The sequence below is a fragment of the Lactuca sativa genome, chromosome 5 (genome assembly GCF_002870075.4).
Source record: "Lactuca sativa cultivar Salinas chromosome 5, Lsat_Salinas_v11, whole genome shotgun sequence".
NCBI lineage: Eukaryota > Viridiplantae > Streptophyta > Magnoliopsida > Asterales > Asteraceae > Lactuca > Lactuca sativa.
The window spans coordinates 334,206,211-334,223,283 of record NC_056627.2 but is presented as its reverse complement, the minus strand read 5'-3'; positions in this window follow the sequence as shown (position 1 = coordinate 334,223,283).

Here is a 17,073-nt window from a genome sequence, read left to right as displayed (position 1 = left end):
CATGCTATGATTTGATTGATTTTCATGAACATTAACAAAATATCACTAGATCATATCTTTCATATTCAAAACATATTAAACTAATTATGTTTTCACTAATTGCATGATCAGTGAGTTTGTTGTTCATTAATTATCAATAATAAGAAATCTGATCAAGATAACTTGTCACAATAGAATCCGGTAACCAAATAATAAATCCACTACACTATTAATGAACTTAATCATGATTTTGAAAAGTAATCTAATCTAAACTTGAGTAACTAAAGTGATTCGTTTCCAAACAGTTTATCTAGTTAGTTTAGCTATTGATTAAGTTGAGTTTTATAATCAAAACCCCATTTTTATTACTTTATTTTATTCAATGTAACCTATAATTTAATGTTAATTCACTACCGTTCCCCTTGAGTTCGACACTCTTGCATATGAAAACTATACTATACTCGGGCAGGTTCACTGCCTGTGAGGTTTGGTTTAGATACGAATATGTTTTGAACTTAGCATCTTGTGTAGCTCTTTTCATAAATATCTTCTTCAAAAATGAATATCTCATTATACATTCTCGTTGTTCTTCTTAAGTACTCTTAGAATGATCTCAAAGTCATCAAGTGACCTAACCATTTATCCAATTGGTATCTTCTGATGTGTTCATAGGATGATCATATACCAGATTTTGTGCATAATATGGCATAAATGATGGATTCATTTGCCAAACATATTGAATATAAATCATTCTATCTATCTCAAACCCATGTGCTAGGTCCTTTTAAGGCTAGCTCAAACTTAGTACCATGTGGCAATGCCAAGCGTCATCCTAAGAAATCTTGTACCTTGATCTCCTTCAAGCCACTATCAATATATGCATAGACATTTTCTAGAATTTTAACATCCATCTTTATCTTTCTCTATAAATTTTACATTCCAAGAATGTATCTTGTTATTCTAAAGTCTTTCATCTTAGAAACACATTTCGAGTCAAGGTGAAAAAAGTGTGGCATGGTCAAAATATAATTTGTCTTGATTTAATATGTCTCATTCATACGAGTTTAGTAATATCATTATGCTCCCACTAGTTCTTTGTAAACACAGATGTCATCTGCGTTTTGATACAAAAGTACATTGTATTCATATATTAAAATGATGATTCCAACCTTGATACGTTTTTTTTGGGTTTTTATTCAAAAATTAGTTTCAAAAACATGATTTTAGTAGCAGAAGACTTTAATATTTTTGAACAATTATAAACTAGTTATAACCGACCTTGGATTTTCTTGCAAAGTTTGGAAAGAAAACAAGACCAACTAAAGAAGGGATGAAGAAAAGACAACCTTTGTAGTTCTTTGGGTCCTCTAGGGAGGCTTGGAAATTGATAACGAATGATGAACTTATGAGACACCAACAATGACTTAACTTGATGTATAATGCTAGTTCTTTTGTATAAAACTCTTAAGACACTTAAGCTTTATGTTCTTATCAAAATAAGAACACGAAGAGAGCATAGGAAGCAAGTAATATTCATGAGATGAACCAAAAATGAGAGAGAATGCATATCAACATGCTAATTTCGTTTTTCATTCATAAAATGCAAGCCTCAACTCTTATAGCATAAAACAAGGTTCTTAACCACAAGGTCTTAAGGCTTTTAACCAAACCATGTCCCTATGTCATGAGCATATACCAACATGCTTTACAAGGTTGATTTCTTTCAATTAAAGAGTTGAAAAACCCATAATGTTCCCTTTGACTCTTATTTTCAAAAATAATAAAAGGAAGAAGACAAAACTTTTATATTTTATAAAACAAGTTTATAAAATATAAACTTTAACTTTTTGCTAAAAGACAAAAGAATTTATGTAGTCTAAAATGTTATACATGACTTATTAATTCGTACCATATGAATTATGTAATGTTACTTGCTAATGAAAATTATTATTTCCAATAAATAAATAATTTCCAGTTAATTATAAGAGTTTATTGAATATTTATTAAAGCCAATTTCTAATAAATAATCAATTATATCAAGTTGTTGTTAGTGTGATCCATTAGTATCATATGTTAATTAACAATATCACTTTAATATGATTCTTAGCATACAAGATCCTTCACATTATATCCACAAGTGGATCTTAATCTTTACACATTTTGTTAGGATAACATGAATAAAGAAAACCTCCAGGCTAAGCTATATATAGACATCCTCTAGTGGGTGTCTATTATGAAAGTAGATTTTCTTGAAATCTATTTTCCCATAAGTCATATTTAAAATATGTAGTTATAGTAAATAATATCATTTTCAATCTAATAGTAGATACTTGTGAAAAGGTTTGATCATAGTCAGTGTCATGAGTATGATAAGAACCATGGTCAATGACGCAAGTATGAAAAAATTCTTTTATGACAAGCCTTGCTAAATGTGTAAGATATCCATGCATGTATTCTTTCTAAAAGAATCCCTTACTCCTTTTAGAATTGCTATAGGTAGGAAGATTATTCAAGCCCATACTTGATTATTATACATGGATCACATCTCAATATTCATGAATCTAAGTCATTAACCAGATTCAAGATCTGATATAGCATTTTGGTAGTTTAATTGATTTTCCAGAAACCATCATGAGAACTCATCAATGAGAGATTCCACATTTCTCAAGTCATAGATGATTTCTACCAGTAATGCGAATAGTCTTGTGTTTATAAATAAATGTTATTCAAGTTTAACAATTCCTTGTTGAAACTAGTGCCAACTCTTACAAAATGAGGTTACGGTTGTTGGGCTACATCGAATTCCACGTTCCTCCCACTTGCTTTGTCATTAGAAGCTTGTTTTCTGCTAACTTTGCATTTAAAGGAATAAGAAAACTTATTATTAGTGGGTTTTATATTATAATATAAACACCTTTTAGAGTATTTTACAAGTATGTATTATGTATATCTAAGGATTATAAGCTTTATTCTAACATAGGCTCTAAATCCATAAAACATTAAGTAAGATAAGGATGGAAAATTTTCATATAAAATCTTGTAAAGTGTTTTTTCTATTTATTAGTTGGATATTGTATTCGAGATACAATTAATAGTGATTGAAGTGTAACCTCAAGAGAATAAATGAGGATAGTTTCCATCAATTAGAAAGTAAGCCATATCAAGTAAGGTTTAATTCATCCTTTATTATCATCAAGGATTTAGATGCTATTACTGGTTTACATCTCAACTTTATATTTGAAAACTTCAACAAAAATTTTACAATTATGTTTTAGCATGTAAAATATAGTTATAACTACTATAGTTGTTAATAAAGTTGATTTGGTATCTAGTGCTAAATCTTATATATTTATTAGAAGGAAGTCATACATCACAGTGCAAAGTTCCTAATAATTATTTTTCTCTATAATTTTGTGAATATATCGTTAGGAATTTTTTATATGTAAATAAGATCCATATATGTCAAATAAACTACATTATTTGCCTTTAAAGATGACTTTTTGAAGTTGGAACATATGTATTTCATTTTATATAATAAATATAATAATGTCTTAGATAAGTTTGATTTAAAACATGTTTAAGTCAAAGGTATTTTCATATAGAACTTGTTATTTAGAAAACTTTGATATTTACTGTATAATTATATTATGAGATCTAGTCTCATAAATAAAAGTTAATCATTTTAGAATACGAATATTATTGTTACGAAAAACGATTTAAGTAAATAATCAATTTTTAATAAATTAATTGAGACATATATTTATACATGATAAATTAAAACATACATTGTTTCAAAATAAACATTGTTTTACAATACATTATGTTCTAAGCATAAACTAGAAACTTAACTCCGAAAGTGAAGTTCCAACTTGCATGTGCTCAGCTGGTTACTCTTCTTAAATATATGCAAGCAATTTACAAATACTAAAGTAACAGTTAAATACAAAGTAGTTTAGTGTTATATGAAAAGTATAAGTTCTATATAGTAGATACCAGAGGTACTAGTCTCTTAAAGAACTTGAATTTAGATAAAGGAGTAGTTCCTTTTCCAGTATTATGTTTCTCCAAAAATGAAACAAAATCCATATATGAGGGACTTATTGGATTTTTTGGTCTTAAAAGCATTCATTCCATTAATTGTGGGTCGCTTAGATCACACAGGGTGGCTCTTTTCAACCTTACATTATTTCATTGTTTGAACTTGTGAAGTCCAAAACGAAATGACATGTGTGGAATAAGAATCAGATTCATGAATCAAACACACAAATTGCAAGTAATCTTTGCCAAAACTCTTGTATATTGTGATTGTGAAATGAAACATACAAAGAGCCTTGGTTCTCTCAACCTGAATGATGTTGACACAGAAAGGGAGTTTTTGGAAGCTTACCTACCAAGCTATTCGAAAGGCTATATATATATATATATATATATATATATATATATATATATATATATATATATATATATATATATATATATATATATATATATATAGTGTTTAAATACATCACATTTCAAATAATAAAAGAAACAACTAAACTAGAGATACTCCTGAAATGTCTTCAAATATAGCCTTCTCAAATGCCAAATTAGTTTCAATATTTTCCATTCTCAACAATCTCCCCTAAATGTGGAAAATGATGAAGATCACGATTTACATCTTCTTGGAATTACTCCCCTTAAATTGTGTGACCCGTTAGAACTCGGGGTCTTCAGAGAGAGAGAGAGAGAGAGAGGAACATATTTAAAAAATATCATCTTCAAATAACATAGATCTGAATATGAGAACTCCCCCTTGAACAAACATCACTCCCCTTTGAATCTTCAACACATGCTGTAGAAAGGATCGGCAAAGTTAAGAAGAATCAAAGTCACTGACAACCTACTCTGATCACATGCAAGTTGGCAAGCAAACATAAAAGTTTTCCCAAGGCTAACATGGAACTTCAAAACCCATCAGATCTGAAATCATCTTCAAAAGTTCGTGCAAATAATATTTTACACTGAAGCATGGCACTTTTATACCCATTATTTCACAATGACATCATAAACATCAAAGAACCAATGAAAAGTCGACAAACACACAAAATTAACCACTAGATAATAGTCTAACTAATGGGTTAAACACCAAATTGTGAAATCAATGTGCTCCAGATGCAAAAAAAAATGCAAATCTCACATCAAAAATTTCTGAAATTTGGGTTTAAACAATCAAGTTGTTCAAAGTATAGGGACTAGAATGGTAAAACAATACCCTTCTTCCCTATGTAATCGAATATGATGTGTACAATGACTTTGACTAGTGAGAGTAGTTAAGTTGTGATACCATAGTTTCCTTCGGATACGAAATTACTTGTGAAACCATAAGTTCCGATCAATTGTGAAGATTAAAACAAACAATTGTGAAGACAGATCAGAATTTGGTTCAAATTATGAGATCGCAATTAACCACTCTGCAACGAAATCAGTTTTGATGTTAAAAATTCTGAAGACCGTGAATTTGTGAGAATAGGGTTGTTGGATTAGGTGTCTAATCCCATAACTATAAAAGGTATGTACTTAACCTCATAGTAGCATGGTCCTTTTGGGTTGCCTTCACTAGAACAATCTGATAGGATGGATATTTGAGAAAGAGGTTAATTGTGATTTATTAAAAGATTATAAGTATAATATATTAATGGTGAAATCATATTTTTTAATTACTTTTGATCAAAAATTATTTTGTAATTAATTTAGTGATCAAAAGAGACTAGTTAAATTAACGGGAACTAATTATGTAAATTAGTGATACATATGGTTTGAGCTATTGATCCATGATGGACTAAGTTTATGTGAGAGTCCATAAATAGTTAGTCTGTATGGGTTATTGGTTAATAAGCCTAAGTGTAAGAATTTGGGTTATATATGACTCTTGGAATTCTACACTATATATATGTAATCGCTTGGCCAAAATTGGACACACAAGTATTATAGCAAGAGTATAGTTGATTTTAGGTACCTAGAAGCTCTTTCTAATTGTCCTAAAATTGTTGGTGGTGTTTGTGACTTATTAGGCGTCACACTTGAGGTGCTAAGCTCTTGAAAGGCTAAATTAAACAAGCTACAACAAGAGGTAATCTTCTAACTAGTTTTTTATGATTCATATATCAAGTTGTATTCTAGATAGGCTTCATGCTTTGGAAAAATGTAATTTGCATGTATAACTAGAGAAAACTTAGATCCAAAGCATTAGGGTTGTATATGCACCATAGGGATGTTATAGTGCTCAAAACTCATCAGTGGTATCAGAGCCCATGGTAGTTTTCTGTTGTATTGATGTGTGGTTGTTTTTTAAAGCTGAAAAAGTCACATTTATGGCCTTTGATTGATGAACTCGATGAGTCCAATGATCTGACTCGACGAGTTCACTCACAAACTGGCAACTCGACGAGTCCATTTGATGCACTCGATGAGTCCATTTCATGCACTCGACGAGTGGAACCTTCTTCTTGCAGATTTTCGAGGCATTGGCCAGAATTGGATTAGGATCATTATCACAAACTGTTTTGTATCATAAAAATCGTTTTTTATATGGTGGTGATTATCCTTATCAAATTAAAGTACAATTATCAAATTTTAAGATAATAAGTTAATTATTTGTATTATTTGATTTGAATTGCCTTACTATGCGAGTTAGATTATATCAACTTGGTAAATAATAAATTATATGATAATTGAATAAGTTATAATTGATATAAATGGTTCTTGAAGAGAGTTTCATAACTTTTCCTCAAGTTATGAAATATGAAAAGTCTCATTCATGAACATTAAACTCATAAGTTATGGAAACCAAAAGTTTTGAAGAGTTACAAAACTTGCCCTCAAGTTTGGGAATTTGTAAAGTCTCGCTTATGAAACATTTAATTCCAAACTCTAGAATTTTAAAAGTTTAAAATCCAACCCTTATATTATTATAATATTAAAAGTTAATACCTATATATATATATATATATATATATATATATATATATATATATATATATATATATGTATAAGACAAGTCAGCCTTACCGTTAGTAGGCCTCATTCACGAAGTCGGTCTATAAGGGGGGTATAAGGAAATTGCTTATAAAATGGCGATTGAATGGGTGTCCACTCTCACCCAGCGCTTTCTTGACTGGTGGTGGGTCGTTATCCGAACAGGTAGGATAGGAAACTTATTCTCATTTAAAGTATAATGATAATTATAAATTAACTAAATATCTTGTAAAATTCTCAATCTTAGTTACTTTAGGAAAAATGTGAAAATGATGCTATTCCATGAAATTGCACTTTGCACCTTGCCAAGTCGTTAGTGGAGCATGTGTAGTTAACCGACACACTAACTTGGACTAACAAGGGTGGCAAAGGGTAGCTTGATGTTTGTCATAGATCAATGGAGCGTGTGTGGTTAACCGACACATTGATTAGGTGATAAATGACATCGATAGTACCAAGTATATTTGCATGGTTATTCACACCTTGTTTGTGATCCTCCGTATCCCAGTCACAAACTTGAAGGGCATAATAGAGATTTAAACATGCCGTTGAAAAGTTCAATGAATCTTAACAAAAATGTATGAAATCATTGCCTCCATGATTACAACAAAAATGAAAGATGGAGAGTCCATCACGATCCACTTGCCAAAGATGCAAAGGTTTGTGGACCGCTTGTTGAAGTTGAATGTTAACTTCGATGACGAGTTTGAATGGTTTTGAGAGTTTTAACACTCTTATGGTGTACATGCAACCCTAGAAACCTTTGATCCATGTTTTACTAAGATACATGCAAATTTGATTTTCTCCAAGGTTCTTATCCTAATTAGCATGGCATGGGGAACTTGAACATAAAAGATAGTAGAATAACATACCTTTGTTGTTGCTTGAATTCCTTAAGAACATTGTGAGCCTAGCACCCCAAATGTGATGCCTCAAATGTTTCACACAACATCACAACTCTTGGAATAACTTGAGAGAAGCACACTATCACTCAAAATCGGCTAGTCCTCCTTGTTCTTTTCTATCATCCGATTTTGCTAGCCTGTGGGGTCTTTATATAGTGTGTCGCAAGTACGGTTACACCATGTAAACCCAAATTGACATGGATTTCCATTTCCTCCATGGAGCACCTAATGGGTCCTAGCCTAATCTAGTGAATCATGAACCATAAGCCCACTATACAAGAATGAATGATTTACACAATCAATCCCCATACATTTACTTAGCATTTTTTTTATCACAAAATTAATTCCAAATTAATTCTTGGTCAATACTAATTAAATAATATTCTTTCATATTAATATATTATAACTTATAATATATTAACAAATCATAAGTGTCCTTCTTCTCATTTTGTCTATCCAATTATCATGATGCCATGCAACCCAAATGGACCATGCCAACCGCGTCAAGTACATACCAGAAATAGTTATGGACTTAGACACCTTATCTAATACTCTCCCACTTGGATAAGTCTAATAATTATAATTGCAAGTATGACTTTAGGAACCGATCAGCAATCGTAGCTCAAAGTCTTGCGGAACTAAGATGACCTGCCATTTAAGATAAGTGATCATATAATCCTCTGCTCTCAAGATATCAGCCGGAAAAATACATGGAACAATATCGTACTTATTGTCCAGCAGTTTGTTTCCCAATTTCCAATTTGTTTGAAATAGAACTAAACTGAACACATCAAATTTTTTTCTGACCGGGCCCAATACATAGGTCAAAACAAAATCATCGAGGGGCCTAGATATCGCTTCTAAACCTCCAAGGACTAGAAGGAGTATATAAACTTCGACTCGTATACTTGTACTAACTACTTGTTGAATCATACACAAAAGCACGTTTTATAACATAAATTTACCAATGCGTTTTTGTACAATAAATGGATAACTAACACATAGTCAACAACTCATATCTCTAGGTTTGAATACTTATGAGATTTTATCATCTCACGATCACTTGAGATAAATTCCATGAAGTGATACAAGTGAGCGTGGGTTGAATGCAATACTCAAATCACTATTCCAGGAGTACTCATGAACACTACAGTCCCTTTGTCCCAGACAAACTACAGACCCATTCATGACAGTCTTGCCTCATTACCAACTTCCAAAGTATGATTGACTGTGCATGGTTTGAATAATATGATATATCATAACATAATTATTCTCGAAGTCAAAACATGGAAATTCAAATGATAGTAAATGATCGAGAGAAGATAGTAACACTTTACTTATAAATAAATAACAACTTTTATTTAATCATCAAATGTCAATTACACTTTACAAATTTCAAAAGTTATCTAATTTCTAAAACTAATATCATCCTTTATCCCAATGCACCTAGCATACTGAAGATGCTTAACCCTACTCAGTCCCTTCGTGAGGGGATCTGTTGGGGACTCATCCGATGATACCCTCTTTGCCACGAGGAGTCCTTCTTCTATTAGATGTCTAATGAAATGGTATTTTTTGTCGATGTGTCTGGATCTCCTGTGATCCCTTGGTTCCTTGGCTAAGGCAACTGCACTTTCACTATCACAGAAAATCTCCATAGGGTTTTTTATAGCTGGTACTACTCCATGGTCTCCAATGAAGTTCTTCAGCCATATCGCCTCCTTTGCTGCCTCGCTTGCTGCTATGTACTCTAATTTGCAAGTTGAATCAGCCACTGTCTCCTGCTTGGAACTTTTCCAAGTAATTCCTCCTCCATTTAAGTTAACTACCCAGCTTGACTGAGAGCAAAAATTATCCCTATCAGTCTGGAAGCTGGCATCACTATACCCCACTACACTCAAGTAATCACTCCCACTGAGGGTAAGGACCCAGTCCTTGGTCCTCCACAGGTACCTGATAATGTTCTTTACCGAAGTCCAGTGAGCCTTGCCAGGGTTCCCCTGATATCTGCTGACCATGCTCAAAGCAAAGGCCACATCAGGACGAGTACAAGTCATTGTTGGTTTTGAGCATTCTAACACTCCTAAGTGTACATGCAACCCTAAATACCTTGGATCTATGTTTTCTCTATTAAACATACAAATATGAATATCCAAGGTATTATCCTAACTAGCATATCAAAATATTGATACTAGGGTAATAAAATAGATAGAATACATACCTTGTTGTTGTTGCTTGACTCCATGAAGCTTGACATCCTAGTGCCCTAAGTGTGACACCTTAAATGGTTCACACAACATCATGAACACTTGTAATAACCATGAGAAGAAGACACTCGAAGCTCAAATTGACTAGCCCTCATATGTGTATTACGTCTGTCAATTTCTTGAGCTAAAGGGGTCCTTATATAGTGTGTACATTAGGGTTACACCATGTAACCCATGACATTACCCATTCCTTATGCTCCATGGGTTTTAATCTCCATGGAGTATCCACATGGGTTAAACCCAACATAAGGAATCTTGGATCATAAGCCCTCATATATAAGAATGAATGATTTCCACAATCAGTCCCCATATATTTAATTAGTCTCTTTTTATCAATAAATTAAGTCCAAATTTATTCTTGATTAATACTAATTAAAAAACATAATTTTATATTAATATATTAGAACTTATAATATATTAATATGTCACAAATGTCCTCTTCTCACAAGCGGTCTATCCAAATGTCCCGATGGCATGCAACCCAAATGGACCATGCCGAATCGGGTCAAGTCTTACCAATTATAGTTATGGACTTAGACACTAATTCAACAGTCTCCCACTTGGATAAGTCTAAAACAATTATTGCGTGTGACTTCAAACCTAACTGGCAATCGTAGCTCTCAAAAGTTGTTGTCAAACTCTGACCTTGTCGATGAACTCTAACCTTTGTCAATGACTTGTCCATTAGATTAGGGATCATATATTCCTCCATTCTAGATATCATATGGACTAAGACATGGATTATTAATCATTCTCTCTGCCCATTTGTTGTTTCCCGATTTCCGATTTATGACGACTGACTGATTGAACAAATCAAATCAGTCCTGGCTTGGCCAAGCACTCACATGTATCATCATTAAATCATCGAGGGGCCCACATATATCGCTTTTATCCCGAAGGTAAAAGGAATGGATAAACTTCGACTCGTATGGCTTGTTCTGATACTTGCTGAATCATACACAAAGGCACGTTTTATAACATCGAGTTACCAATGCGGTTTCGTGCAATCAATGTACAACCAACTCATATAACAACTCATATCTCTAGGTTAGAAGAATATAAGATATTATCGTCTCATGATCACTTTTGATAAAACCCATGAAGTGATTCGAATGAGCGCGGGTTGAATCCAATACTCAGAACTTATGAGCACTCATGAGTGTTGTAGCACAACTTCGTCCACCAACTTGGACCTCTACAAGACAACCCATGACAGTCTTGATTCATATCTACTTCCAACATATGACCGACTGTGGATGGTTTGAATAACTTAGTCATTCCGGAAGAATAACCTAGTTAATATGAAAGTCAAAACATGCAAAGTGAAACACAAGAATAAATGAATCAAATATGGTATCAAAGCCTATGAATATAAATAGACCACTTTTATTTATCACCATACTGATTACTCATTATTCATTGTTTCGGTTTTATCAACTTTATATTTGAATTAAAAACACTGGTTGTCCCATGCTCCAAGCATGTACACTATGTTTTTTTTAAACAATAGCTTTGCCATACACCAAGTATGAATTCTATGTTTATCTATGATCCTTACTTTGTGAACTAGATCGATTGAACATAATCTCAATGATTCTCTTTTCACACTTCCAAATCCTTGTCGTAAATGTAAGAATTCCAAATTCCTATCATTTATCGAAATTTGTTTAGATTTTAAACTTATATGTACTGTTCCTCTTGTAATGATTATGCACAAAATGACAAAGACTTGTCAACAACCATTACAGGGTATTCCAATGAAGACCTACACCATGGACACAAAGCCTTATGTTCAAAGTATGCATTGTTTTGAACATGCTTATTGCACTAAGTTTTTTCTAATCTTACACATATTGCTTATATCTATGGAGACAACTCTATATTCCCATTTTGACTACCACTTTTGAACAAGAGTTGCCTTTTTTCAGACTATGTCAATATGGGCCTTCCAAAATTCACACTATACTTCCAACTGTCCTTGAGCAACCAATCTTTAGTAAACCTTAGATTGTCCTCAAAAATTGCTTAATCACTTTAGTCATATCCAATTCTAGACATTTTCCCCCATAATGCGCCAAGGCATTTGGAAAAATTCAGAAAGGATAAATATTATAGCACATATAATCGATCTTGTACCCGAAGTAAATGGGACACGATTCATGATGTTTCACATAAAGACATGGTTCTAGACCAGTCTTTTGCCATAATAATTTTTTGTTTGCCATATTCTCAAAATTTGACTATGAAAAGGGATGTCGTCATCATAATCGAATTTTGAGAACGCAATATATAAAATTTTCTTAAGTTGAACCAAACCAACATAAAATTCATATATATATATATATATATATATATATATATATATATATATATATATATATATATATATATATATATATATATATATATTCTTGACTAAGATGACTAAAATCTCAATCTAAGCCTTTTAGAATTGAAATGAAGTATAATTTCCTCTCCCTTAATTATAGCAAAACAACTTTTTCAACCCGTGCAACTTCACGAATTGAAACTTTTTTTCTATAATAAACACTGCTAACTTGAAATACTTATCATAACTATCATGCTCCAACTAACATGATGATTATTAGCATAACACTTATGTTCCCACTAGCTTTGACATGTATCCAGAAAACAACTGCACTTCTAGAGGTCAATACTAGATTGCTTTAAAAAGACTTTATCAAAATCATAAACCTTATCTTAGATAGCTCACAGGTGTGTCTAAACAATTTCAGAACTATGATAAGGGATGCCATAATCATAGTCTCAATTGTGTAGACCTTTGCTATCTGCGTCAAATCTACTTGGTGGAAGTGTTTCCTCACCATCATTTTCATGAATTGGAGAGAAACCTTACGACCCTTAGATTTTATGGTATATGTGTTTCGTTCTATGTGAATTTTTTTTCAAAACCATAATCGCAAGACAAGATTAGTGACAATTCCAAATTCATATGGATTAAACTTGTGCAATCTTAAATTCTTTCCACCTTGCAGCTCAAGGGCCTTCCATTGCTTCCAAGTTGATATGCAACCGATTGAGAACTCTAAGAACTCATATTCAAAGCCAACTTTAACTGGAATGGGCACAAAAATAGAAATATGTCAACTACAGGTTTTTTTTTTTTATTCTTGATTAGATCTTGAAATTCTTTTTAGGATCTTTAAGACTCCCACTGTCCTCTTGGCATATAAGACAATCTTGCCAAATATTCAAGAGATAGTTCGGATTCTTTATCAAGACAAGCACTTCACACAATTTGCCTAAGTTGGTCTTTGTTTTATCCAAAACATCACAACTTACCAATTTCAAATGTACAAGAGTAGGACACTTTTACTCTTACATTTGACAAGTGTTTTAAACCTTTCTTTAAGATATGTCACTCAACTTACAGTCTTGGAGTATGACTCTAAGACTTGTTTTGAAACGAACTATGACTCATCTTCTTGATTTGACCACTTCAACAATTCATAGCTCCTCTTCTTAGCTATCATAATGCACTTAGAGGATGAATTATGATAAATTATCTTAATCATTAAGATGATCATATAACATGATACTAAAGTACTCTCCCATCTTTTTAGATTTGAGAAACATTTATCCTTCTGCCTAATTTGATTCTTCTCATTCGTTCTGCCATACATCGAAAATTTTCCAATGTATCAGAATTACACTTAAACCTGTAAGTATAACCATATTTACTAAACTTTAGTAAATCATGACGAATAGTCTTAACGATTATTTATGGTGGGCTTGATCAGTGCACAAGAATGTGTACTTGATCCCTTAGTCCTTTACTTGACTCACACATCAATGTGAACAAGTTATTAGTCTTAATTTTCCAATGCTTGAAAGTTCTCATTCATCATACTCTATAACTTGCATGATTCCAAGTTTCGGTCCAATTGAAAATTGGGTGATGAGAAACTTTCCTTATTTGGTAAATTTAGACACTACCACAAATGAAAGAATCAAAACCATTTTCTTATATTACTAGCAATGGAATCATATAAACAACAATTTTTTTTCACAAATGCCATTGTATGGATACTTAAAATAAATAAAATCAAAAATTTCCTTTTTATTTTAAAAACTTTGCGGAAAAACTTATCCTTACAATCCATATGAAAACCTTGTTGTTATATATTCCTAAGCAATGTGTCATAACTCCTAAATAATAGTTTCAAAATTCTGATGCGATCGAAGTCCATCTTCGCGATCAGAAACAGCATATACATCCTTTAAGCTTTCTCTATTTTCTTTGATTCTTATAACATCACCATGTGAGTCGGTCACATTATGTAATAAGAATCTCCAAATAGGATCTTAATAGAGTTAGACAATGGACTTTGCCTGAAGTAGAGTCAAACTTATTGACTTTAACATCCTTAGGTAAATTTGGCAGCTTCGCAAACAGCTCCCCTTCCTTTGGAAATTTTAACAAATGGACCCTTTGGTAATGGTACATGGGACTATCACTAACCTAGCTTTTCTCTTTATCATTTGGTCAACCGAGTTGACTATGGCCGATCCCTTTCCATTGGGAAGAGAATGCTTTTTTTGGATTTCCAATGTCACCATTGTCAATGTCCATAAAGTTTTGGGAAGTCGATCTTCTAATCCAATTTACTTTACTAGCCTTCCAAATCATTGCTAATTCAGCAGTACCAAGCAAATAGATAAGATCGTTAAGGGTCTTCTCATAGTCTGTTTCATAGGAGTCCCAAAGGAACTGACTGTGTGACTTAGAAAGTGATTGAACCACCAATTTTCTGAAGACTTTGACACCCAACTCTCCTGGCTTGTCAATATGTGACTTCATCTCCAAGATTTGATCACACCTAGACCTTGCCTTGCTAATAGGGCTTGAGTGACCTTGAACTTGTGGGTTAGGGAGAATAATTGGAGGAGTGGAGGAAGTGAAGTTCCAATAGAGTTGGGAAGATCATGGATGTCTGAACTAGACATCTTGTGGGAGATATTCTAGTTTAGTTGATTTAAAGTCCTTAATATAACACCCAATATGAAATATTAAGGCTAGGACCCAACAACCTATTTATAAATGGAAGAGGGATGTCGTAATCCAAGTTATAAAATAGTTGAAGGTAGGTAAATGACGATTTACCAATTTCCACCATGAAAAACGAAATATAATTAAGTTTTAATTGGATTTGAAACTCCTAGATCTTTTGAGATACATTGAACTTTCAATGGCATTTTTGAATCTCGATTGTGCCCTCTCAAGTTTGTGACTGGGATACCGAGGATCACAAACAAGGTGTGAATAAACATGCAAATTAACTTGGTACCCTTAATTTTATCACCTAATCGGTGTGCCGGTTAACTACACACGCTCCACCGATCTATGATAAAACTTAAGTCACCCTTTGCCACACATTGTCAGTCCCATGTTAGTGTCGGTTAACCACACACGCTCCACTAACGACTTAACAAGGTTCAAAGTGTAATTTCATGAGTTAGCACCATTTCACATTTTCCTAAGTAACTAAGATTGGGAACTTATAAGTGTTTAGTTACTTGGTATTTATCATTATACTTTTAATGAAGGGAGAATTAAAGTCCTTTCCTACCTATTCGGCTAACGACCCTCCACCAGTCAAGGAAGCGGTGGGTAAGAGTGGACACCCATCAAACTGCCATTTTATAGGCAGTAACCTTATACCCCCTTATAGACCGTCTTCGTGAATGAGGCCTACTAATGGTAAGGCGACTTGCTTTTTTATATCTATATATATATATATATATATATATATATATATATATATATCTATATATATATATATATATATATATATATATATATATAACTTATAATATCATAAAGTATAAGGGTTGAATTTTATCTTTTAAAATTCTAAGGGCTTAACTTGGAGTTAAAGTATTCATTAGAGAAAACTTTTCAAATTCCAAAACTTGAGGGCATGTTTTGAAAGTATTCAAAACTCTTGAATTTTCATAACTTATGTGTTTTAATTAAAGCTTTAAAACTTTTAATGAAGAGACTCTTGGACAAGTTATGGAGCCATAAAAACTATTGATAAGAAAAGACTCTTCATTTTTTTTAACCTACGACATTTTTATGAGTTTTAAGGATTCATAAATGTGACTTTTCATATAACTTGAGGACAAGTTACAAAAACACATTTTATGAACAACTTTTGAATCAATTTGGATTGAAACAACTAACACATATTTTTCATTAATCTAAAATAACTCATAAAACAAGGTAACAAACAAAAAAAAACTTTTGGTAATCCATAACTTGTGGAGTTAAATGCTTTTTTTATGATGAAACTTTTCATGATCCATAACTTAAGAATAAGTTATGGAATTCTTTAGAACATTAATGCCGAATTTTGTAACTCCATAAAAACTTTGAATCAATTTTTTTTAAAACCTTTTCATATCCATAACTTATGGAGGTTTCCAAACACTTAAGATCACAAATTAAAAAAAAAAGTTGAGCTCCAAAATTTGTAACTCCTTAAACATTTAGATCAAACTTTTAGAACTAATAAAATAATCATATCTTTCTATCTTTTAGTAAATTTGACCTAATTCAACTCATATAGCAAATGATTCAAATTTTACAAATAATTAGTTTTTCACAAAACAAGTAATTATCTTAAAATTTGACAAACTTCATGTTTTTTTTTTTCAACTTCGAAAATCAAACATTTGCATGAATATAACAGAAAACAACCTGGCTCTGATACCACTGTTGGGTTTTGAGCATTCTAACACTCCTAAGTGTACATGCAACCCTAAATATCTTTGATATATGTTTTCTCTATTATACATACAAATATGACTATCCAAGGTATTATCCTAACTAGCATACCAAAACATTGATACTAGGGTAA